This window comes from Prionailurus viverrinus, chromosome E2 (assembly GCF_022837055.1).
Source record: "Prionailurus viverrinus isolate Anna chromosome E2, UM_Priviv_1.0, whole genome shotgun sequence".
Classification (NCBI taxonomy): domain Eukaryota; kingdom Metazoa; phylum Chordata; class Mammalia; order Carnivora; family Felidae; genus Prionailurus; species Prionailurus viverrinus.
In genome coordinates this window covers 5,722,430-5,747,350 of record NC_062575.1, presented here as the reverse complement: position 1 = coordinate 5,747,350, position 24,921 = coordinate 5,722,430, and the positions used below count along the sequence as shown (strand labels likewise).

The window sequence follows — 24,921 nt, the reverse complement described above, 5'->3', positions numbered from 1 at the left end:
GAGAGATGTTGGTGTTTCCTCAAGGGGCAAAGGTGGGGAATTATGGGAAGGCCACTATAGAACAGCGTCCCCCCAAAAACGTACATTGAAGTCCTAATCCCCCAGCTCCTGGGAGTGTGGTCTTATTTGGAAACAGTCTTGTCAGATGTCATCAAGTTAAGGCGAGGTCATACTGGCTTGGGGGGGGGGGGGGGTGGCTAATCCAGTGCCTGGGGTCATAATAGGAGGGAAAGAAACAGACACAGAACCCCTCCGGGGCGGGAGAGAGGCCATGGGACAGTGGAGGCAGAGATTGGAGACGTACTGCCATGAGCCAAGGGATCCCAAAGATTGCCAGAAGCCACCAGAGGCAGGAAGAAGAAAGGATTCTCCCCTAGAGGCTCCAGGGGCAACGTGGGCCTGCCGACATGTCGATTTCAGGCCCCTGCCTCCAGAATATGACAGAACACCTGTCCGTTGTTGCAAGGCCCCCGGTGTGTGGCACCTACAAGTAGCAGATTTTTTATCAGGTATGTGTGTCCCTCAAGGCCGTGGGATAAGTTTCTCTCCTTTCCTCCAATCAGCGATTCCCCCCCCCCAGCCTTGTAGCTCAGGCCACCACGCTGACCCTGCCAGGGCTCTCCTTAGCAGGGCAGAGGATGGACGTGTCCGGAACATTCCACGTGGTAACTGTCCGAATGATCCTGCACACAGTGAGGTAGAGACCTCTCTAATACTCAATAACTCGGTTAAGAGGAGGACAGAAGGGGGCTGGGACCTTCCCACTGCAGATAAGCGGTCCGTGTGCTGGAGCAAAGGCGTCTGGGACCTGGGCCGTGCCTGCCAGACCACCCTTCTACATACGCCCCTCCCCAACCAGTGTTACCCCTTGGGGGCACAAGATAGGAAAAGGGACGTTCTGCACCCAGCTCCCAGGGGTGTGAACATGCACCAGCCCCTGGGCCGGCACGGGGCAGGCGAACACCATCAAGAAGGAGAAGGGGGCTCGCCTTTTGTGGAAGGGAGAGCCCGCAGCATGGCGTAGCTGTCGCCCCCAACATGCCAGGTCAACGTGCACTTTAGGGTGAGAGATCCTGGCACGTTTTTAGAAACCTCCATCTCTGTGTAATTCCAGAAGCTCCAGAGAGGCAACCCTTCTAACAACCCAGAGGAGAGGAGCTTCCAGACTGCCCGGACGCTGGAGGAAGGTGCCCTGGAGGACAGCAGGGAGGCAGAGGCAGGGAGAAGGGTGAGGGGCGCGTTAACAGCTTTGATTTGCACACACGTCTTTACTGTCGGACTCTTGTAATGTGCGTGCTCACGGATTACCTCCAGAATCCGTTTCTTCTTTGTTCTTAGCTCCCCGGCGGGTACGATGGCCCCGCTCGCCACCTTCCCCTCTGCTTTCCCGTGGTAAGGCAGCCGCCGTGGTTAGCAGGGAGAAGGGAGCTAACAAGGTGTTGGTACCAGCTCCCTGGAATGACGGAGACACCCGTATCTTAAAGGCGCATCCGGTCAGTTCCACCCCGGCCTGGGGCAGCCTGGCCCAGGGGAGGGCGGCGACACGCTGGAGCGACAGGCCAAGTTCACGGACACCACGAGCGGCCAAACACGGCGCGGCCGGCAAGACGCGCGCCAGGGCTTCAGCCCACACGGTCTGGCCGGGGTCACCTCCACCTCCGACGTGGGACGCACGGCGCGTGCGTCCTCCCCGCGTTCTCCACGCGGGCTAGGCCACGTGGCTTGCTTTGGCCAATGGGAAGGGGCGAACGTGGTGCGTGGGGAGGCCGGAAACCGTTCTACTGCTTCTGCGCAAGAGGAACGCCGGGTGAGCTGCCTGCGTCCGCTCCCCGGGAGCCCCTGAGCTGAGCTGCTGGCCGGCGCCCTGGATGCCGCAGGCAGGTGCGCGCGTGGGGGCAGGCGTGCACCGGGAGCAGGTGTGCGCGTGCGGGCAGGTGTGGACGTGGGGCAGGTGTGCGCGTGCGGGCAGGTGTGGGCCTGGGGGCAGCGGTGCGCATCTGTTTCGTTTATGGCAGTCGGTAAGTTAGAATCACCGCGTGAGAGCCTGAGGAGTGTGATCACCACCGAGAAATCGTCTTGGGTGCTCGTTTCCCACGTGACTCTGGCGACGTCCCCTCGTGACCTACGTGGGTCACGTGAGAGAGCCCCTCCTCCCCCCTGAGCAGCCCCGGCCCAAAGACGGCCACGCGGCCAAGGCAGGACAAGCAGAATGCTTCGTCAGGTGTTGATTCCAGGCTGGGGAGACGGGCTGCCTTTCTCCTTCTCGAAATGACCGGCTGTCGAGAGGACGAAGGCTTGCGGGGCGGGGCGGGGAAGTCTCAGCGGCCACACTGGTTCTTTGTGGGAAGTCTGTTGGGGACTGAACCCTGAGCCCTATTTATTCAGAAGGCATCAGTGGCCTACAAACCTGTCTAGAACATACAAGCCTATTGGAGACCTGGAAGAAAATGGTATCCACCCCCAAATCCAGAAGGGAAATTGCAAAGACCAGCCTGTGTTTATATAAATATCTACAAAATATATCATTATGCCGCCTTTATTAATGGTTACAAGTGAGCATTCATAGGATGTCACGGCGTTTGCAAGTAAGTGGCAGGCTTTGTTTTCTCGTGTCACAGGAGTTCCCAAGGATTCAGGATAACCACTGAGCCCACCTGGCCACCGTTAGCTGAGCCACTAACAGTGAAATAAATCAGGATGGCTTCTGCCGTGAGGAGCAGCGCCCCCCCCCCCCCCCCCCGATGCTCTGACAGATGTCGTGTGTTTCTCTCACATAACAAGAATTCCCGGACAGGGGGAGGGGGGCAGTTCTCACATACCCATTCCTCAACCAAATACTGGTAAAGAGAATGAGATTGGTTACATTCAGGTAACAAAATGCTCTGTGCCCGCCTGCCTTGTAAACCCTTTATGATACGAGCTCAGTCCTCTTACAGCCCTATAAGCTGGGTGTAATTACGGTCCACGTTTCACAGATGAGGAAACTGGCCCAGAGAGGCTGGGTTACTTGGTCAAGGTTGCACAGCTTTGTAAGTGGAAAACCTGGGATTTTAGCCCAAGTCACCGGGCTCCAGAATTTACCTCCACACTCCTGTGCCCTTCACTGCCCTTGGATGATGCAGAAGCATTCTGGAGCCAGAGGTAGGAACAGCTTCTCCGGAGGGCAGAGGGGAGATGGTGACTGCTTTGAGGACGGGGTAGATGCTGGAATGAAATCCAAATGCCATAAGGAAAGAGACCAGGGATGGGTGCCGAGTCGGTCCCAATGACAGCCCGTCTTTGGTCCCTCCTCCCTCCCCTCTTCCTCCCTCCTGCCCTGTCTCCTTCCTCCCCTGGGGACATGCTGGCATGAAGCGGAGGACTGAAAAGCCAATAATTGCTCTTTCCCACCTAGGTGACCCTCGGCACCCCTTCTGCCCTTTCTCTTCACCCCCCACTTCTCGCTCTTTGACGTGCGTCATCAGGTGACTTTGGCAATGTCAGCCATAAGTGGATTATGAGAAGCAAATCTTTTGTTTAAACAGAAATTCTAATTTTCTGAAAGGCGGTGAATAAACAGTCCGGAATGCATTAGAGATCAGCAGATCTTGTTTGCGTAAAAGCGTGCTTCAGTTTCTTTATATAAGCAGAAAATAGCAGCTCTCAGTCCTTACCAGAAGCTTCTCTGTGTCAAAGGGTTGGTCTCGCCATTTCAATTTGCGTTGCTCAGAAGATGCTGAAGGTGCCTGCTCAGGTGCGAAGCCACATCTCACGGCCCGGGTGGGTCACAGGCTTGCCCCCCTCCGCTGGGCACTGAGCAGCTCTTCCCCGGCTTTCTACTGCTATAGTCCAATCCCTTCAAACAGATGCATTTTCGGGGGTGGGGGGGTGGGGGATGAATTATAAACTGCCTTTACCCAGGAGGGGAAATGCCTATGGCCTGGAATCCAGGAGGGCTGAGGCCAGGCCTGGGAAAGCCCTCCATGGTTGTCTAGGTTTCAATGCTGTCAAAGGCAGTACGTTCTTTCCAGCACCTCTCACGAGAGGCTCCAGCAACTTCTTAAGCCACAGGCCAGGGAGGGTCGTCAGTGAGATGCCTCAGAGTGGATGTCTCAGAGTGGATGTCTCAGAGGCCACCATGACCACATAAGCAGGAGAGGGGAGTTTATTATAAAGGGGCAGGCGGGTCTCCCAGCAGCGAGGGCAATAAGCGATCCCGTTACAGAGCTGTGTGGCCTGTCACCCCAAACCTAGTGGCTTAACAGGACCATTTTGTGAACGTGCCCAGATTCTGTGGGAATTTGGACAGGGCACATTGGAAAGGATGTGTCTTCATGTCCTGGCCTCTGCTGTGATGGAGGCTGGAGGCAGCATCTGGTGGTTGGGAGGACCACACAGGGACCGTCAGAGGGGCACTTACACGTGGCTTCTCCCCGTGGCCTTGGTGTCCGTGAGGAGGTGCCCCGCGGACCTCCACCTGCAGGGAAGGTGACGGCCCCACAGCCCCAGCTCCTGAAATTCATTACAGCGATTCAGCACTTCTGTACATTATGCGGCACCCATCGTGACAGGTGTGCTTTAATCCCCATCACCCACTGCACCTGTCCCCCCACCTACCTCCCCTCTGGTAACCACCAGTTTGTTCTCTGTAGTCAAGAGTCTGTTTCCTGGTTTGTCTCTTTTTTTTTTTCTTTGTTTTCTTTCTTAAATTCCACCTATGTGTGAAACCGTACGGTATGTGTCCTTCTCTGATTTGTTTCACGTAGCGTAATATCCTCTAGGTCCATCCACGTTGCTACAAATGGCAAGATTCCATTCTTTTTTTTTAATGTTTATTTATATTTAAGAAGGGGGGGGTGGGCAGAAAGAATCCCAAGCAGGCTCCACGCTGTCAGTGCAGAGCCTAATGGGGGGCTCAAACCCATGAACTAACCGTGAGATCGTGACCTGAGCCAAAATTAAGAGTTGGGTGCTTAACCCACCGAGCCGCCCAGGCGCCCTAAGATTTCATCCTTTTTTATGGCTGAGTAATATTCCACTGTACACCTACCACATCTTTAGCCGTTCATCTGTCGACGGACACTTGGGCTGCTTCCATAGGTTGGCTATTGTAGATAACGCTGCTGTAAACACAACAGGGCATGTATCTTTTTGAATTAGTGTTTTCAGATTCTTTGGGTATCTACCCAGCAGTGAAATGATCATATGGCAGTTCTGTTTTGAATTTTTTGAGGACCCTTCGTACTATTTTCCACAGTGGCTGCATCGTTTTCCCACCAGCAGTGCACGAGGGGTCCTTTTTCTGCGCATCCTCGCCAAAACGTGTTGTTTCTTGTGTTGTCGATTTTAGCCATTCTGACAGGGGTGAGGTGACCTCTCATTGTGGTTTTGATTTGCATTCCCCTGACGATGAGTGACGTTGAGCATCTTTTCGTGTGTCTGTTGGCCGTCCGTATGTCTTTGGACATATACCTGTTCATGTCTTCTGCCCATTTTTAATTGGATTATTTGCTTTTTGAGTGTTGAGTAGAATCAGTTCTTTATTTTGAATACTCACCCTTTGTTGGATATTTGCGACTATCTTTGCAAATATTTGCAAATATCTTCTCTCATTCGGTAGGTTGTCTTTTAGTTTTATTGTTTCCTTCACTGTGCAGAAGCTTTTTTATTTTATTTTATTTTATTAATATTTGTTTATTTTTGAGACACAGAGAGACAGAGCATGAACGGGGGAGGGTCAGAGAGAGAGGGAGACACAGAATCGGAAGCAGGCTCCAGGCTCCGAGCTGTCAGCACAGAGCCCGACGCGGGGCTCGAACTCACGGACCGCGAGATCATGACCTGAGCCAAAGTCGGCCGCTCAACCGACTGAGCCACCCAGGCGCTCCAGAAGCTTTTTATTTTTACTGTAGTCCCAATGGTTTATTTTTGTCTCCCCTTTCCTCAGTAGACATATCTAGACGTTGCTACAGCCAATGTCAGAGAAACTACTCCCTGTGCGCTCTTCTAGGATTCTTATGGTTTCAGGTCTCACATTTAAGTTTTTCACTCATTTTGGGTTTATTTGTGTGTGTGGTGTAAGAAAGTGGTCCGTCCAGTTTCATTCTTCTGCACGTGGCCACCCGGTGCTCCAACACCCATTTCTTGCAGAGACTGCCTTTTCCCGTTGCGTATTCTTTCCTTCTTCGTCAAAGATCAATTGACTGTATCATTGTGGGTGTGTTTCTGGGCTCTCCCTTCTGTTCTTTCGATCTCTGTGTCTGTTTTTGTGTCGGTTCCATACTATTTTGGTTACTATAGCTTGGTAGTATATCTTGAAATCTGGGATTGTTATGCTTCCAGTTTTGTTCCTCTTTTTTTCTTTTTTTTTTTTTTAAATATTTTTTTAGAGAGAACAAGTGGGGGAGAGGGGCAGAGGGAGAGAGAGGGAGGGAGGGAGAGAGGGAGAGAAAGAGAGAGAATCCCAAGCAGGCTCCACACTCAGCCTGGAGCCAGACATGGGGCTCGATCCCATGACCCTGGGATCATGACCTGAACCGAAATCAAGTGTCGGACCCTCAACCAGCTGAGCCACCCAGGCGCCCCTGTTCTTCTTTTCCAAGACTGCTTTGGATATTTGGGGTGTTTTGTGGCGCTACACAAATTTTAGGACTGTTAGTTCTAGTTCTGTGAAAAATGCTGTTGGTATTTTGATAGGGATTGCACTGAATCTGTACATTAGTTTGGGTAAGATGGACATTTTAACAATACTCTTTCTTCTAATCCACGAACATGGAATATCTTTCCATTTGTGTTGTCTTCAATTTCTTTCATCAGTGTTGTATGGTTTTTAGAGTATAAGTCTTTCACCTCTTTGGTTAAGTTTATTCCCAGGTTTTTTTGTTATTTTCAGTGCACTCAACAATAAATAAAAATAATAAATGGGATCAGTTTCTTAATTTCTCTTTCTGGTACTTCATCATTGCCATTGAGAGGTTTTAAGCTGAGAAGGAGCATGTTAGGATTTGTGTGCTTTTTATAATCTCCCTGAGTGGAGGAAGCAAAGGCAGTGTAAACATTAGGTGCTCTCCTACAAGTAATGGAAATCCCAGACTCCAGGTGCCCCAGAACACTTTTTCATTTTAAGTGTGAACCTGGGGGGGAACCTGGGTGGCTCAGTCAGTTAAGCATCTGACTGTTGATCTTAGCTCAGGTCATGATCTCATGGTTCAAGGGATCAAGCCCCATGTCTAAGCTGTCAGCCCAGAGCCTACTTGGGATTCTCTCTCTCCCTCTTTCTCTCTCTCTCTCTCTCTGCCCCTTCCCCACACATGCTCACCCACTCTCAAATAAATAGCCTTCAAAAATAATAAAAATAAGTGGGAGCCTTCAGAGAGGGGTATCCACATTCTCTATTAGTAACATAATATGAAATCCCCCAAGGATAATGACCCCATTTTCCGGGAGTATTTTCTGTCCCCACCAATGACTTCACCACATGTCCCAGTCCTGAGAACTTAGAATCCGTTCGGCCCAGTTTGGAGGGGGAAAAAAACTGCTTTCAACCAATTCCCCGTTTAATAAAATTATGCCGCTTAAGATTTCAACTTGATTAAATTTAAAAATATAAATGTCTGGGTAGAAAGTCCAACATAATGGCTTTTATTAAAGCATCTCTGGTCAAAAGCCCAGTTCAGATATCATGTGGTTTCAAGTGTGCTTTTCCTGCTGACTCATACTTTCTATAAACAGCTTCGGAGATGATGAAGCCTGCATTTGTCAACAGGGATGCTCCCGTCCTATCTTGATGAATACAAGGGATAGAGCATTATCACATTTACTCTGCTCAGAAGGAAAGGTGGCCTGCCAATTTGTGTTATTACCCCCAAAAGGAATTCTGTAATGGATAAGCCCTAGACAAATCATGGATTCCCTGTTCATATATGCTCTAGCCTTATAAGTACTTTGAAATTGCTCTGAGCTGTTGATATCCTTCTGAGCCATACACTTTGCTATAAACCTTAAGCTTCATTTGCAGGCAATTTAACCTTCAATTTATCCACAAACTTTTAAAGAAAACTGGGCAATTTCCCAAAGCAAATTACTCCTGAAATGTGAAATAGTGGCTCACAAACACGACCACTTTAAAATTGGCGAGACTGCCCTGACAATTAAGACAGTTTACATTCAAACTAACTGAACAATGATTGATCAGGACTTTGGTTGGGGTTGTTGTTGTTGTTGTTGTTGTTGTTGTTGTTGGGCTTTTTGTTTGTTTGCCTTTCCGATTGTTAAATATTTTTTAAATGTTTATTTATTTTGAGAGGGGGGAGGGGCAGGGAGAGAGAGACTCCCAAGCAGGCTCCACACTGTCAGCGCTGAGCCAACGCGGGGCTCGATACCACAAACCACGAGGCCGTGACCTGAGCCGAAATCAAGAGTTGGGCACTGAACCAGCTGAGCCCCGCCCCCCCCCCGGTGCCCCTCAGATTATTAAATATTTAAATGATTGATGATACCTCATGATGGCAAAGGAGTAACTGCTCTCATAAAAGCCAATGAGATGCAGATTGCTACAGCCTTATCAGGAGGTATTTGCGGCAGTCACTGTGAACATGTTAACACAACAGTTATCACACTGCAGAAACCTTACCCACGGGCAGAGAGACAGCAGAGATGTTCCTGGTAGACTTGGTTCCAGCAGGAGTTCACATTTCAGTGAACAATCATACACGTGCCTTCAAAAAGGATGGGCTAGGCCAATTGACACTGATGATGATTATCACTTATCGAGACATGTTGTGGCGGGGAGAACGTGGTAAGAAACGAATCAAGCTGGAACTCATGTTAGAGAATGCTCCCCCCCCCGCAAAGTAATTTTCTGTTTGGGTGTGTACGTAGGCAGCTTCTTGGGGAGGGTCTGCCCCTGTAGAGTCAACACTTGAATAATTGGGCTCACACACATTGCCAGTATTCTCTCCTATTTGGCATCAGCCTTTTGACTTTCGTTGATGGATTCTTCAAAAACACATCTAGACTTTCGTGTTTCATTTATTCAGTACCTATCAGTCCTAGGACCCACAAGTTATAGAACCTCTTTGTGTTTCTGTTTATTGGTGTTAAAAATGGGGCTCCTACTATTATGAGGTCGTGATGAGGATTAAATATCTTGATACTTGGAACTCGTTTAGGACAGTGCCTGCACAAATGTGAGGTCTTATTACGAATGGTTGTTATTTGACTCTGAGCTACGTGAGGGCAGGAACCCTGTCCTTTGTATTCACTGTGGTGAATTGCAAATTATGGCCTCAGATTTCTCTCATCCCAGTATTGGTCCCTGGGCAATGAGATTTTGCCACTCCTCCCACCCAGATATAGGGTCCTAGCTCCCCTCCCCTTGAATCTGGGTTGGCCCCATGACTTGCTTTGACCAACAAAGGCTACAGAACTGATATCCTACCATCTCTGAGGCTAAGCCTAAGAGTGCCTACAGTTTCCACCTTCATTCTTGTGAAATGCTGCCCTCTATGGAAAGTAGTCTAATATAATCTCAGCCTGGAGGAGAGCTGAGGCACCCCACCAATGCCCAGCACCAGCCACTATGTTTGTGAGGCCGTGTTAGGACTTCCAGCCCAGCTGACCCTCTAACCATGTGCCTTGGTGAGACCAGCAGAAGAATTCCTAGGTGACCCACAGAGTCATCAGTAATAAAATATCACTGTTGTTTCAAACTAAGTATGAATACTAAGTATTGGGGTGACCCCTTACTTAGCAAGCACTAACTGATACATCCATCATTGCTTCTGTCATGCCTAGCACAGGGCTGGCCCTAGTGAATGCTCGATAAATATTTGCCAAATGCATGAGTGAGTCCATGAACAGAAGAAACAATGAATGAATGAATGAATGAATGAATGAATGAATGAACGAACAAATGGAGAGGAATGTGAGAGATGCAACCCTTTTGTTCTGTTGGACGATTCATTCCACAGGAGGACCAAGTGACAACATCCACGATCGCTTTAATTGCTGAGTTCAGAGTCTGTGTGCCTAGAAAGGGAAATGTGATCAGACATAACCTTCCAGTCACGTCAGACCAACTTCACACGTCCCCTCTGTGGATTATAGAAGGACACCCAAATTTCAGATGCGAGTACCTGGACTGTCTTAAAAACCAGACCGTCCATTAATATATTTCAGGAAATTATGCACAAGCTGGTTATCTTAGTTATTAGTAGGGTCGATGTTTCTTCTGTCAACCACAGATAAAAAAAGTGCCATGTGGGAACGCTGACAGTGATTTGGACTCCGTGGAGTGCTTTAGTTTATCTTTATCGTGTACAACAGAAATCTTAATTTTCCACTTGTATTAAGTTTTTCTTGCTCCTGAGGCAAAACCAGAAGGCAAAAAAATCTTCAAAGCCATTGAACCGTGTTTGCATCTTCATGTTGGATTTCAGTTTTTAAGACAGAGTTGAGAAGACAAAACAGATTAATTAATTCAGGTGTCACAATTGTAATTATCTAATTGGCTTTATTCCCCAGACTTTCAGTATTTTTAATTCAGCCAGTAGTTAAGTTTTGAATATTTCTATGGCATAAACATTTGTTAATCAACTACCATAAAATGTAGTTTTCTTTTTAAAAAATGATTTCCTGGGGCTGGCAGGGAGGGAAGTAGGAAGAAAAAATAAATGGGCCAGCGTTCTCATTTTTCATGCCACAGAGTCAATAAATACTCTTGAGAGTTAAAACGTGGAGCCCGAGAGAAAGTCAGTCGCTTCAGCTTCTGTGATTTTCATAATCTTGTTTCTTAACTTTGAAGGGATAGTGAACTTGTTTCTCCTAAATGTGTGTGGGGGGATGTGTGTGCAGGCACGTGTGTGTGCCTGCGCGTGTGCACATGTGTGAGAGCGTGCACGTGTGTGTGCATGGCCAGTGATGGGTAGTTTCTATGATTTCAGATTCTTTTATTGTTAAATCTAAGCAAAATCAAATGCTTTCTCATCAAATATAATATGTATAGTAAAATACTCTGTTTTCAGCAAACCGTGTTACTGGGTTTACATCCATATTGCAGAGACCTGATACTGACCATGGTCCTGATTTGGGGAGGAGGGTGTAGATCACAGAGACCAGACGCTGACCATGGTGCTGATTTGGGGAGGAGGGTGTGAGGGCGTTTTTTTCTTATGGTATTATTCTTTGCAACTATATACATTGTTCAGTTTTTTTTTAAAGCAGTAATCACGTATCATTTTATGAAAAGCTGTAAACTTATTATGTTTTTTAAAGCAAATAACCAAATATATCTTTCCTAGTTTCCTCCAAGTTAGACCTTTACCTCAAAACTTCTGGCTTTAGAATCCTGCAGCAGAAATGGCGTCATGAGAAGCCATCAGCAGGTAGAGGATCCTGTGGGGCCTGAGAAGGAGCACTGGGAAGGGAGAGGAGAGGGACTGAGACACTCTGAGCAGTGGGAGCATCTCTCCACCACAGGCAGGTTGGCCCCAGAAGACTAGAAGAGGCTGAGGAGAGAGCCCATACAGACCAGACCCTGCTACAGTAAAGGTGCAAAGGTCTCCAGGGGCACCTGGGTGGCTCAGTCGGTTAAGCGTCCAACTTCGGCTCAGGTCATGATCTCGCGGTTTGTGGGTTCGAGCCCCGCATCGGGCTCTGTGCTGACAGCTCAGAGCCTGGAGCCTGTGTAGGATTCTGTGTCTCCCTCTCTGTGCCCCTCCCCCACTTACGCTCTGTCTCCTCCTGTCTCTCAAGAATAAATAAACATGAAAACATTTTTAATAAAAATTAAAAAAAAATTTTTTTAAGGCACAAAGGTTTCCAAGAAGGGGACCTTAGAGGCTCTCCTATCCTCGAGTATACTCTCTGGTGAACTCACATTTTGATTTCTTTGAATCACAGCGAGATAGAAATTTCAGAACACTAGGTGCTAGAGACCTATCACAGGATGTCACGTTCCCAGTGTTCTTCTGTGTCACATGCAACATCCAGCAACATCTAGAGACGCTCTGGACCGCCTCTGGCCGTGTGTCTGAGAGTGGAGTCATGTGGCATCCTGCTGCCACTCTCGGGGGTCCAAGGTGGCTGCAGGAGGCCATCCCACATGCAGCCTGCAGCCCAGCCTCCCTTCCCGTGTGTCAGGCTGGCGAAGGGACGGGCTCCGTGCACGGGCGGGGTGCGCCACGTTCCCCGGGGACACAGAGATCGGGGTCCCTTTCGAATTGTAGACCAGATGTACATCTTGCCTTCTCAAAAAGTAAGTGTTTTCAGTGCAGGCGAGCAGGATTCCTGAGCAGAAAGGTTTGGAGCGGAGAATTTGCAGATGTTCCTTTCCTCTCCCACAGGGCGGCTCTTTGGCCTGCTCGCTCACTCGTGCAGCAAATATTCTCTGAGCAGTTCCTGTGCCTGGTATTGTTCTGGCCCTGGGGAAACAACGCAGAATCCCTGGTCCTCACAGCGCTTGCGCTCTGGGATGGGAGACAGACAAGCAAGCCTATACCAGGCAGGCAGGTGCTGATATAAGATAGAGGGGAGATGGGGAGAACTGATAGGGAGTTGGGATAGACCTTGCTTGTTTTTTTTACATAGCGTTCACAAGAAAGTCCCTAAAGAGACAGTGACATTTGAGCTGAGCTCTCAAAGAAATGGAGGAGCCAGCCATAGGGATACTGGGGGCAGGGGCAAGGGTTGTAGGCAGAGGGAACTGTGCGTGCAAAGGTCCTGTGGCAGAAGCAAAGCTGGTATGCTCCAGGAGAACAGGGAGGTTGGTGAAGAGGTCAGAGCCAGGGGAAGATGGGAGGAGATGAGACCAAGGAGGTAGGGCAGGGCCAAATGGAGTAGGGCTTAGCACAGCATGTTGCTGTAAGGACTAGGTCAGGCTGGTCAGTGCCCTGGCGTGGTGCTAATCCATAAATACATACTGGATTTGAATTTCTAAGGCGGTGTCATCGTGTTAAGGGAAAATTCCCTTTAAACATTGTTTTTCCAGTCTTTGTGAAAAGGAGGCATCGAATCATTTTTAAAATTTTCTGCTTCAGTTATTAATGTTTTTAAACGTTTTCTCTTATTTAGTGATAAATTACCTTAAGAACAAAACCTATTTGGTCCGGGTGACTTTTCTCTAATGAGTTGTTTTATGCTGGTTGGTAGGAATTTATCAAAGACTTTCGCATCTATCACTACAAGTGGTATTGATCCATAATATTTTTCAGAAATGACTTTTTTCTTGGTTCTGGAATATTCCATTCGAAGAGTGTACCCTAACCATTTTAGTGAGTTTCTGGGATTGAATATTGGAGAAGCGTCTCCCTTCTTCTTCTCCTTCCCTCATTTTCCCCTTTCCTGTTCTTTCACCCCACCCTGCATGCACACACACACCCCGACACCAAGGGAAGGAGGTTAGGGCAGCTGGGTTCTGTTCTTATTGTCGGTTTGCCTCCCTGCTGCATCCTCTCTCCCAGGCCCAGCTCCGTGGGGCAGCCTGTCCGTGGATTGCCCTGTGGCTCCCTGCCCCTACTGGCTTCAGGCCCCGCACTTCCCCCTGCTGGCTTCCTCGGGCCTTGCCCCCATCTGGGTCACGTCCCCAGTGTGAGTGGACTGTTTCCTGCCAGGAGCTTGCCCAGTACTGCAGGCCTCTTCTAGCCTCACGTCATCACCAACCTCCCCTGATAAGTCCAGGACCACCCGAGAGGCAGCCCCCTTCCAGGTCCTAAACAGGAACCAGGGCAGAAGCTCCCCCCTCTCAGGTTCCCCACAACTCCCTAAAGAGGGTCTCCTCTGTGAAAACTAGCCACGAGAAACGTCACAAAAATGGAGTCGGGAGGTGAGCAGGGGAAGCTCTCACGGCCCTCTCTCATGCCACCGCTCATAGTGAATTGCAGACCCAGATGGAAGAGAGGGACTTGACCTTGGAGTTGGATGCTACTCCACTACTCCAGAAGAGAGCTTTCCTCCCCCCTGGGCAACAGCTCCACCAACAAGAAGCCAGCACACTTGGAACTCCCATGGACTTTTTTTTAAATGTTTATTTATTTATTTTGAGAGAGAGAGAGAGAGAGAGAGAGAGCATGCACGCACAAGTGGGGGATGGGGGGCAGAGAGAGAGGGAGACACAGAATCCGAAGCAGGCTCCAGGCTCTGAGCTGTCGGCACAGAGCCCGAACAGGGGCTCGAACTCACGAACTAGGAGATCATGACGTGAGCGGAAGTCAGGCACTCAACCGACTGAGCCACCCAGGCGCCCCGATTCCTGTCTTAAGAGGTGGGCTGTTTGGAGGAGAACACGTTAAATGGGGGAGGTTAAAAGGAGTCAACCTAAATGTTGGCGGATATATTTTTCCTTCACGTGTGCCAGAGACTTGAGTGATCTTTCAGTCTTCAGTAGCTAACCCCACTTCACAGGTCTAGAAATTGAGCCCCCCTCCCAGGCTGAGCCACTCCTCCAGGGTCACCTTGTGTCACCTGTGTGGCCTTCCCCCCCTTCGAATCCCCGAACAGTTCAGTAAATTGGGAGAAGAGACGAAAGAATGTGGGAGAACCCCCTGCTCCCACCCTTACGGCTTTCCACTTGGCCGCTGGACGTCTGCGGCCCTCCGAATGCCTCAGGTTGAGCTGGAATGTCAGTTTTCACTTAGGGAAAATTTTTACGCTGCAGTCAAAAGCCATTTAAGAAATAAACGCCGGCAAGATGATAATGGAAACGCTGGTAACCTTTAATGACAGCGGCTCTTGCAAAACGTACGTTCCGGAAGGGCTGGTGCCTGCTCCAAAAAGCTCTTGTTAAAATCCAATCATCTTCCACAATGAGCATTAGCAGGAAATGCCTTCGATGAACAAAAACACGGGAAAGGTTAATGGCCTTCTTTGCTAAAACGGTTCGGGGTTTAATCTCACGTACCAACTCGTCCTCAGACGTAGGCTGAAGATTTTTTTTTTTTCCTTTTTGCTAATCAGGAGACAAATTGATTACCAAAATTATAATTAAGAGGTAAGAAAAGCTGCAACAATTTGCCTGCTTTATTTAGCACATATTTCAGGTTAATTGCATGATTTTCCTAATGAAGATATTTGCATGAATATTTTCAGTGGCTACATTCAACCTATTGTGCAATGAAAACTCTGCCAAGTAGATATGACTTCCCTTTTTGTTGGATTCAGGATGGGACAGAGGCCGAAATGGCCAGTGGCGCCCCCCCCCCCCCCCCCCCCCGCCCCGGTAGAATTCACACTGCTTGCTTGTACAACCGGATCCTGCTGTAATTTTGGAGAAGACCAGAAGATTCCAAAGATGCTGGGAAAACCACCTTTATTCACCACTCTTTGAAGAAATACATCAAAAAGAAGTATTTCACCCATGCCTGTCCAATCCTACCCCCGACAGAGAATCACAACTTATTCTCATTTAAAAAAAAAAAATTTAATGTTTATTTTTGAGACAGAGCGTGAGCAGGGGAGGGGCAGAGAGAGAAGAGAGGGAGCCATAAAAATTTTCTTACTGCTCAAGAATACCCGCTGTTAACTCTTAGGGAAGGGACTGTTCTAAATGTTTTTCCTCCTTGCATAAATGGACTTTTCATTTTTACCAAAATGGATTCTACCCTAGGTATGCTTTTTAAAGTTTAAACTATTGTTTCACTCAACAATAAATTGTGAACACTTTTGATATCTGTGAACATTTTTTTTTTCCACCTCTCTGTGAAGGCATGAGGGCTTTCAGAGTGTGGATGTGCCATAATTTATTTAAGGGATCCCCTTTTGTTGGACATCTAGGTGGAAACCAGTAGATCACTGTTAGAAGCAGCAGGCAGTGAACACTCTCGAAACTCCTAGGCACATCTATCATTATTTCCTGAGGATAAGTTCGCAGATACTAAATGATTGGCAAGCCTTGATAAATGCTGCCAACTTGGCCCTACGAAGATCGAAATTTAAAGCCCCACCAGCAGTGTGGGAGTAAGGCGCATTTTCCTGACTTCTTACCACTCCTGGGACCTGATGCTATCATTTGAAAATGACAACTAAAGGGGCGCCTGGGTGGCTCAGTCAGTCAAGCATCCGACTTCAGGTCATGATCTCACAGTTCTTGGGTTCGAGCCCCGCATCAGGCTCTGTGCTGAACACTTGCTCAGAGCCTGGAGGCTGCTTCGGATTCTGTGTCTCATTCTCTCTCTCCCCCTTCCCCCCCGCTCGCCGTGTGTCTCACTCCGTCTCTCAAAAATAAATAAATGTAAAAAAAATTTAATGAAAATGATAACTAAAAATTCATCTTTGTTGATTTAATCTGCATTTTTTTTTTAGTTACTAGTGATTATTTATTGGCCATTTATAATTGCCAATACAAACGCTTTACCCATGTTTAAAAATTGGGTCCGGTTTTCTTTTTCTGTGTCCTAGGGTCTTTCTGTGTTTTAAGGAGTGACCGTCAAACTATATATATAGTACAACATTTTTTCCCACTGACTTCAATATTATTTGATGGGTGCGAAAGGTAAAATGATTCGGTTTTGCTTGCCGTGTTCGTTCTGTGTGAGGGGTCCAGGCTGGGCCCGGGACCACCCCGGGAAGCCTTGGCCGGTCCGTGAGGCGAGGCCGCAGCTCGTGTGGCGTGTGTGGCCAGGCCACAGTCACTGTCCCTTAGCTCACCTAATTCTCCTGCTATTCTCTGCATTCTACAGATGCAGAAATGGAGGTTCGGAGGGCATCAGTAATTGTCCCAGGTCACTCAGGGACCGCTTCAGGATCTGAACCCTAGCAGGTATCTCCAGGGCTATAACCTCACTGCCCAGAGTCGCTATAGCAGCAGATGATAGAACACGCTTCTGTTGTTGGAAACTCAGGTTCCAGATAACTGCACCTGTAGAAACCTGTACCGGTTAGAAATGCTTGGCACGTGTAAGCGCAAATCCAATTACAACTGCTTACACAAATAGGGGTTTTCATAAAGGGACATTTCATTACTGTTTCGCGTGACGTGTGAATAACGGGTTGTGTGTGAATGTACCTGTCAGAACCTCGGTACCCATCTGATGGCGTCTGTGACCACGTGTGCTTTATAGGTGTCAGAGCATCTTCTGGCCTGCTCCTGGGTCACGGCTGCAGGGAAGCGGCTGTGGCTGACCCAGCCCGTGAAGTCAAAGGCATGGTTGATAGTGGAGGGTGGGCCGGGGCCCCAGCTGACGGTGGTGCGGGCTCGGTGCCGGTGTCGGTGGGTGAGCCAGGGACACCCTCCAGGGCTGCAAGCAGTGGGAGCAGCTCCCGGGGACTGAGGAGCATCACCCACCAGCTCTGCTCAGCCAAGGTGCATATTCCTCCAAACCCAATGACCCTGCACGTGCAGATGCCTGAGCACCCTGGTGAGGTCAGGACCCACCCCCCCCACCCCCCTTATGAGGGCTTCACTCTCCGGCCTGCTCAGGAGAAAGACAGCAAGACTCTGAGAGGTGTCATCGGATGAAGCCTTTGCCTGGTAGCCGTTAGCATCTGGGGCAGGTGCGGACAGAGGGCAAGAGCGAGGCGAGGGAGGGGCTCGGGCTCGGACCCGGATGCTGGGCTGGGCTACAGCTGGGAGGCGAGGGCTTCCCTTTCCAAGCTGAGACGCGCCATGACTAGAATCTGGAACACGTCCAGGAAATTCTTAAAAAAGCAAAAACTATTGTTCTTTTAGGAGGCTAGTTAACAGGACTCTGAAATGCAATGAACGGCCCTAGATCAGGTCCGTCCTTTGGGGGAAATTGCCCCCAGCATAATACTGGATAGTGTCCATGGGTTATTATGACATAATAGGATTGCCTCTGTGAAGCTTTCTGAACTTGACGTTGTACTCTGAGTATGCAAGGGGAGGTCCTCGTTCTTAGGGGACACGGGCTGATGCAGTGCAGGATGAGGGGTCATGATGCCTACAACTCATCCTAACTTAGAGGGGGGAGAAGTCTTCCTGAGAAAATGCCAGAAAGGTGACGTTATTTGTTAATGGTGTATGTTACCAAGTGATGAATCTTGGTGAGCCTCGTTGTCCTGTTTTGCAGCTTTTCTGTACGTTTGAAGTTTTCCCAAATTAAACTTTTTTTTAAACGTTACCTAAAATTCTAGGTGTAACGTCTACGTGTGCTAACAAGTAACAGCTGTCGAGGGGGGCAAGGGCAGGTTCCTGAGTCCTTCATGAATTCGCCCCAAGTGACCTGGCATGACAGGTGGCCTGTGGGGCCTCCCAGACCCTCCTGAATGGGGACATGTCCTGATCGCTGGCCGTGCCATCAGCCCCAGTGCTCAGCTGTTGCCTCTCAGGGTCAACCTCAGCCAAGGTCAGGCCCTTCCTGGGCGGCCCGTGCTCGGTGACCCATCGACGCTGGTGTGTAAGGGCCCAGGCATCCTGGCCCAGTGGTGACAGCTCTGAGGGCCACCGCAGCCCCCCACAGCTCTGGGGGACCAGCCAAGGCTGCCTGACAGTTTCCCTCACCCCGTGGTGCTGACCCCGGGGCACTCCCAACAAACGTCCGTGACGTCGCCTCCCTCCAGAGTCGGCTTCCCCGGGGCTCCAACCTGCCACGGGCGCCCGTATGCCCTCCCTCACCCACCCAGCCGCCACCCACACCCCTCGTCCTCCCCTGTAGACACACATCACACCATGGACATTTCTTTCTCTAAAGCAGTTTTATCTGAAATGTTTCCAGTGCACAGACACAAAGATAGTGCAGGATGACGGGCGCCCGTGGGCCCCTCCACAGCTTTATCCCATCGAAGCGGCTGTCACGTTTGCTCGGACTCTTCCCGTTCTGGAAGGAATGGAGAGTCACCCACGCTGGGCTGAGGCCTCCCGAGCACCTGCGTGCGTCACTTTCCGGCCCTCTCCCGCGGTCCTGCCGTCAGCTTGGCGTGCTCCTTCGTGCGCGCGTGTCTATGCTCTGAAGACGTATTTATGCGCCCAATAGGTGGTCTCCTTTGGGGGTTTCAATCTCGATACAGATACCGTCATTCAGACCCCCTCGTTCCACAGCCTGCTTTTCCGGCTCCACGTTGTTTCTGAAATGCATCCAAGTGCGTCCGTGTAGGTCTAGCCCCTTCCGTTGGCCTTGGGTTTCGTACGCCCCTGAATTTCCATACACGGCGTGGGTTTTATCCTTTGCCCCCTGGCTGGACGTTTAGGTGGTATCCACTTTTTCCTCATCACAAACAATGCTACAGTTACCGGCACACCCCTGGGGCACCCTGGAATTGTCACCGAGGCGCATTTCCCTATCAGGGAAATAAATCTGGGACAACGGGGCGGTGGGGGGGGGGGGGTTGTTCAGCAGGAAGCCACCTTGTGAATGTCCAACAAGGCTGGTGGCAGATCCCCACCCCCATTCCCTCCTCCACCTGTCACTTCCTGTCCCCCAGCACCTGGGACAGCCACTTCCTGCAGGCAGGCTTGGCCACGGCCATGCTGGGTAGTGAACAGTCCCAGACCGTAGGGCCTGACACTGGGCATTTATTCCTCACTCATGTATCAGTGAAACCCAGGAAACGGGCTGGGTTTCCATCTACTTCATGGGCCTTTTATTCTTTTTTTTTTTTAAGTTTAATTTTTTTAGTAATCTCTACACCCAACGTAGGGCTCTCAAACTCACCACCCCAAGATCAAGAGCTGTGTGCTCTTCTGACTGAGCCAGCCAGGCGCCCCTGAGCCTTTTATTCATGAAGGGTCAGTGGCTTTCCGGGACATGCTCTTCTCCGGGCACAAGTTGAGGCACAGGAGGCCAAGCCACATCCCGAGAGCTCGTGTAAAGGCTGGTCCCATGTGGGGTATGTTGTGTCCACTCATAGTGCATTGGCCAGAGCGAATCACAAGGCTAAACCCTAGGTCCTTGAAGGGAATGGACCCTACCCACCATGACATCTTGGCAAGGACAGGAGGCCAAAAAGGATCGTGCACAGCACAGGTGCTGACCTACCACTGGCTGTGTTTCTCCCCCCGCCAAACACACCCTCTCAATCCCACGATCTCTTCACCTTCCTCCCCACTTAGCTCCCCCCGCCCCGCCGCCCATTCCTCCCCAGTGTTTCCAAAGCTGAAGTGGGTTGGGGAGTGATCAGCCAGGCAGGTGCACTGACCAATAAGGGAGCAAGGGCACCATTGGAATGTAGTGTTAGAGTTCTCCAGAAAAACACAACCAACAGCAGGCTGGGTGTGTGCCTGGCTGTGTGTGTGTGCCTGGCTGGGGGGCTGGGGGTTTGTGCCCAGCTGGGGGGGTGTGCCTGGCTGGGTGTCGGGGTGTGGGATTTAGCATGAGAGATGGGCTCGTGCGGTTATGGTGCTGAGAGATCCCAGGAGCTGCCCTCCCCAGGCTGGAGCCCAGAAACCTAGTGGTGTCAGGCAGTCTGAGTCCAAAGGTGTAAGATCCGGGGGGGCCCGTGCGGTAAATCCCCCCAAAGAGGCAGGAGTGGAGTCCCAGCTCCCATCAACGAGGCAGGAAAACGAGGCTGATCCTTCCCCTACCTTTCGTTCTCCTCGGGCCCTCCGCAGATGAGACGGTGCCCACCTACACTGGGGACGGCAGGCTACCAAGTCTGTGGATTGGGACGCTGAGCTCATCCTGGGCCACCCTCAGAGACACACCCAGAGACAACGTGCGGGCACCCCACAGCCAGCCAGGTGGACCCCTAAAATGAACCATCACATATTTGAATGGAGCTGGCGTTCTACAGAACGTGGAAGTCCAAACTGTCACAAAGCCACCGGCTCCCGTGCTCCCGGAGCCACGACAGGTGCGTGGTGCTCGCAGGGGACGTCATTTAGCTTGTTAATGAGGAAGACTGGCCAGCTTACGCTCAGGGGCTGTGGTTTGTTTAATTACACACCAAGAGAACAGGATAGAAATCGATACTCCATCCCATTCTCAAAAGCCAGAGCCACCCAGATTCTGTGGGTCATTCGCGCTTTGGATTAACAGGTCCCCAAATGGTAAGGCAAACAGCCGGCCGTCAGCGTCCTCTGGCCTCTTCATTTCGTGCTGGCCGGGAAAACGGGAGCCATGAGCCGTGTTCTTCAGGGTTAGGAAATCGATAACGGGCCAATTGTCGATAGACACACACTGCGAAGCAGACCAAAAATTACACGAGGCCTTTAGGAGAATGATTGCTGTGTTCTTTAGCGCACCAGCCGTACAATTCCAGCTTTCAATTCCCTGTAACATATTCACCAAGATTTATGGGGCTTTTGTAATGCCTAATTGGGATGGGTAACAAGGCCCTCGCTTTCAGTCCGTGGCATGTTTGAAGCATTCATCAAATCTAGGAGAGGAAAGAAGAAATAAAATCACACCCAGTCTTAGAAATTATATGGAGGGGCGCCTGGGTGGCGCAGTCGGTTGAGCGTCTGACTTCAGCCAGGTCACGATCTCGCGGTCCGGGAGTTCACGATCTCGCGAGATCTCGAGTGATCTCGCGTGAGTTCGAGCCCCCCCGTCGGCTCTGGGCTGATGGCTCGGAGCCTGGAGCCTGTTTCCGATGCTGTGTCTCCCTCTCTCTCTGCCCCTCCCCCGTTCATGCTCTGTCTCTGTCCCAAAAATAAATAAATGTTGAAAAAAAGAAATTATATGGAAAGGACCTCAGGGTAATCGGAGGCTACCTGATACTCTGACATGTCTCTTTCTTCTCACACATTATCTCCACCCCCACCCCCAACCCCACGGTCTGTGGAACCGAGGCTCAGAAGAGGTGATCTGCCTTGACCCGAGTCGCTCAGCTGAACAGTGGTGGAAGTGAGATTCAAGAGGACAGCTAAGTAGCAAGACCCCTCCCCTTCCACCGAGCTGCATCCCAGGGTCTCTCAGTGCCCGGATGTTGTAGCGGTGTCGGCAAGATGCCTACAGGGTGTGGGTGTGTGGCGGGGGGGGGGGGGAGCAATGAGAACGAGGAGGGCCGGAGGCGGGGTACTCAGCAACAGTATGATTCGCAAGTCAAGAGTAACTGCCTCTCCAGCAGGACCCTCCCTGCGTCTGGATGCAATACCTTGCTTAATATAGCCAATGGGTTGCATTGACTTTGCTGGTCCCAGGATTCTTCACGCGAATTTCTCTTAAGCTAGGTATTTGTGGGGATTGGGGAGGACAGGGTAATAACCTCATTCTCAGCATTCACTCACATCTGAGTTACTCTAGCTTTTCCCAACCATCCTTTCAACCTGTTAAGAGTTTTTTCAAATCTTCGGGCGCCTGAAGGGCTCAGTGGGTCAAGCCGCCGACTCGTGATTTCGGCTCAGGTCGTGATCTCAGGCTTCGTGAGCGCGAGCCCCACATTGGCCTCTGTGCTGACAGTGCAGAGCCTGCTTGGGATTCTCTCTCTCCCGCCCCCCTCTGTTCCTCCCCCACTGGTGCCCTCCCTCCCTCTCAAAATAAATAAACTTAAAAAAAATTTTTTGTTAAGATTTTTAAATCTTAATTCTGTCCTCCAGTGTGAAGATGTTGTCCTCGCCTCCAAATCTGATCAACATGTCTTCTGTTTCACGGGAGATGAGCGGACAGAGGAAAACGAACCATCAGGATCACCTTCGGTGCGATGCACCAGCCCTCAGCCCCGAGGTGCAAAGACCTTCCCAAGTTCTTTTAACTCCGTCCAGCACCTTCTGTTAAGCCAGTGGTGGGGCAAAGCTCCTGTCCATCTGCATACCCAAGACCCTCCCCCTGGCCTGCGTTATAGTTCTGGGTGGGAAGCCCCGTGCAGGCAGGGGCTACGTCAGGTGTGGCCCACACCAGGGTCCCCAGCCCCCAGCCTGTGCAAGTGCACACACAAGTGCGGGGGGAAAGAGGGGAGGACGGTTGCCGCCACACAGTGCCTCCTCCAGCTACACCCAGGCGTCCCCTCCCAGCAGGTTAGCGTCTGTACGAGCAGCCAGTGCTGTGGGGGGCACGTCTGGAAGCCGGGGGTGGGGCGATTCTGGTGGTCACAATGCCTGGTGTGGCCTTCGGGGGGAGGGGAGGCTAGATGTCCTGCAGGGGCCGTCAATCAAGAAGGGCCCCTGTGTATTCACGCACAAAACTTTGAACTCCGAGAAGCCTAGAGGAGAGGGGTCCGAAATGGGGAGAGGTTAGTCGTCAGTGCAAACTTTCAGGTGGAAGAGGACGAAGTTCTGGGGAACGTGATGCGCAGCGTGGAGGCTGTGGCTCGTGACCCGGAATTGTATTCCTTGCATTCGCTGACAGTGGATTTCGTGTGCTCTCACCACACGCACGCACGCCAAGGAGACTTGCAACAAATGTTAATTAGCTTGATGGGGGCAATCATTTCACGACGTAGGTGCGTATCAGGGCGTAACGTCGTGCACCTTAAGTGTGTGTGGTTTGTGTCGGTCACCCCGCAATGAAGACGAAGAACAAAAGTCCCCGCTCTTCCAGACCTTCTGGTGGCTTGAGGTGGCTCTTCCAGACCTTCTGGTGGCTTCTGGTAAACTCAGGGCGTCTTCTGTCGTTTCAATATGCATAGCATATTCTCATTGTCACTCTCATGTGACCGAGCACAACGGTGAGCAATAAAGAAGCAGCTGGGGCTCCAAGGAGCTTCCGGTCCGGTTAAGGAACTGCGTAGTGAGTGCAGAAGAGGAACTCTGGCCTCTCCCAGAGGAAGGGAAGTGGGGACAGACCAGGAGGAGGAGGAGGCCGAGTTAACCAGGGAAAGGGGGAAGGACAGAGCGAACCGGGCAGTGCAAACAGCAAGTGTAAAGGCCCTGTGGCAAGTCGTGATGTGGGAAACAAAGGTGGAAGGAAATGACAGATAAAATTCAATTTCCTTATATCCTGCAGCCCATTGGCAACTCCTTGAGGCCGGCAGAGTTCAGCGGCTCTCCAGGAGCCCCTTACTGTCTCAGTGCTCATGCTTCGCTAGAGGGAAACACAACCTTAGCCTGACAGTAGCTCCTAGGCCTCCACTGTCTTGGGAATCTTCTTTAGCAGATGAAAATCTCACTGGAAATTTCCCCTTGACTTTATGTACCTGCCCCCACTCCCAAGTATATAACCAGTGTCTCTTCGTGGTCCTGAGGCTGCTCTTTCTGCCCCCCGGGTCCTGTCCCTGTGCTTTAATAAAATTACCTTTTTGCACCGAAGATTTCTTCAGTAATTCTTTCTTGGCTGTCGGCCCCAGACCCCACAAACCCCACTATCACCCCAAAAAAAACCTCATCAGTAGGACGAGACATTTCCCTTGCACAGAAGCGTAAGCCCACTACCCAACCCACAAATGTTAGGGTCATTGACACGAAGTCAGCAGATAGTATAAAGACCAGTGTGGTCTTTCCATTTAGAGGCGGTCCTCGGGTCGCCTTCCACAGTCTGCTGCTTTTCTGCCCCAAGGAATCACTTCCTTTCTTTGGGTCTCAGTTTCCAAAAAGGAAAATGCGAGCATTGGATCTGCTGATCAGGAAGGCCTTTCCTGTAATGGCAAATAGAACCTCATTGCCTCTAGAGACGGGAGACAGGCCAATCTGTGCCTCGATCAAGAGTAAACACAGCTTTTTTTTCAAGTTTGTTTCTTTTGAGAGAGAGAGAGTGAGAGAGGGAATCTCTTTTGGGGGATTTATTTTCATTTTTTTCCATTTTTATTTTTTTAATATAATTTTTTGTCAGACTGGCTTACATGCAACACCCAGTGCTCATCCCAACAAATGCCCTCCTCCATGCCCATCACCCACTTTCCCCTCTCCCCCCATCAACCCTCAGTTTGTTCTCTGTACTGAGGAGTGAGAGAGTTTCGAGCAGGCTCCAGGCTCAGCAAAGAGTCCTACTTGGGGCTCGATCTGGAGACTGTGAGACCCTGACCTGAGCCGACAGCAAGAGTCAAAGTCAAGACGCTCAACCACCTGAACCACCCAGGAGTAAGCACACCTTTTAAAGACCCTGATTTTAATACAAATTAAATGGCTCAACCTCAGACACAGCTGGGTATTTTGAAAGGGAACTGACCACTCGAGGT

The 24,921-nt window shown here is 50.3% G+C and overlaps 1 long non-coding RNA gene across 1 annotated transcript; it reads left to right on the top strand.

Moving 5' to 3' along the window:
- Positions 1-242: 242 nt before the first annotated feature.
- LOC125153316 (uncharacterized) lies at positions 243-23,189 on the top strand. The gene is made up of 4 exons (XR_007147457.1): positions 243-509; positions 1,115-1,228; positions 22,409-22,535; positions 23,066-23,189. It is a non-coding gene; the product is annotated as an uncharacterized LOC125153316 (long non-coding RNA).
- The last annotated feature ends 1,732 nt before the right edge of the window (positions 23,190-24,921 follow it).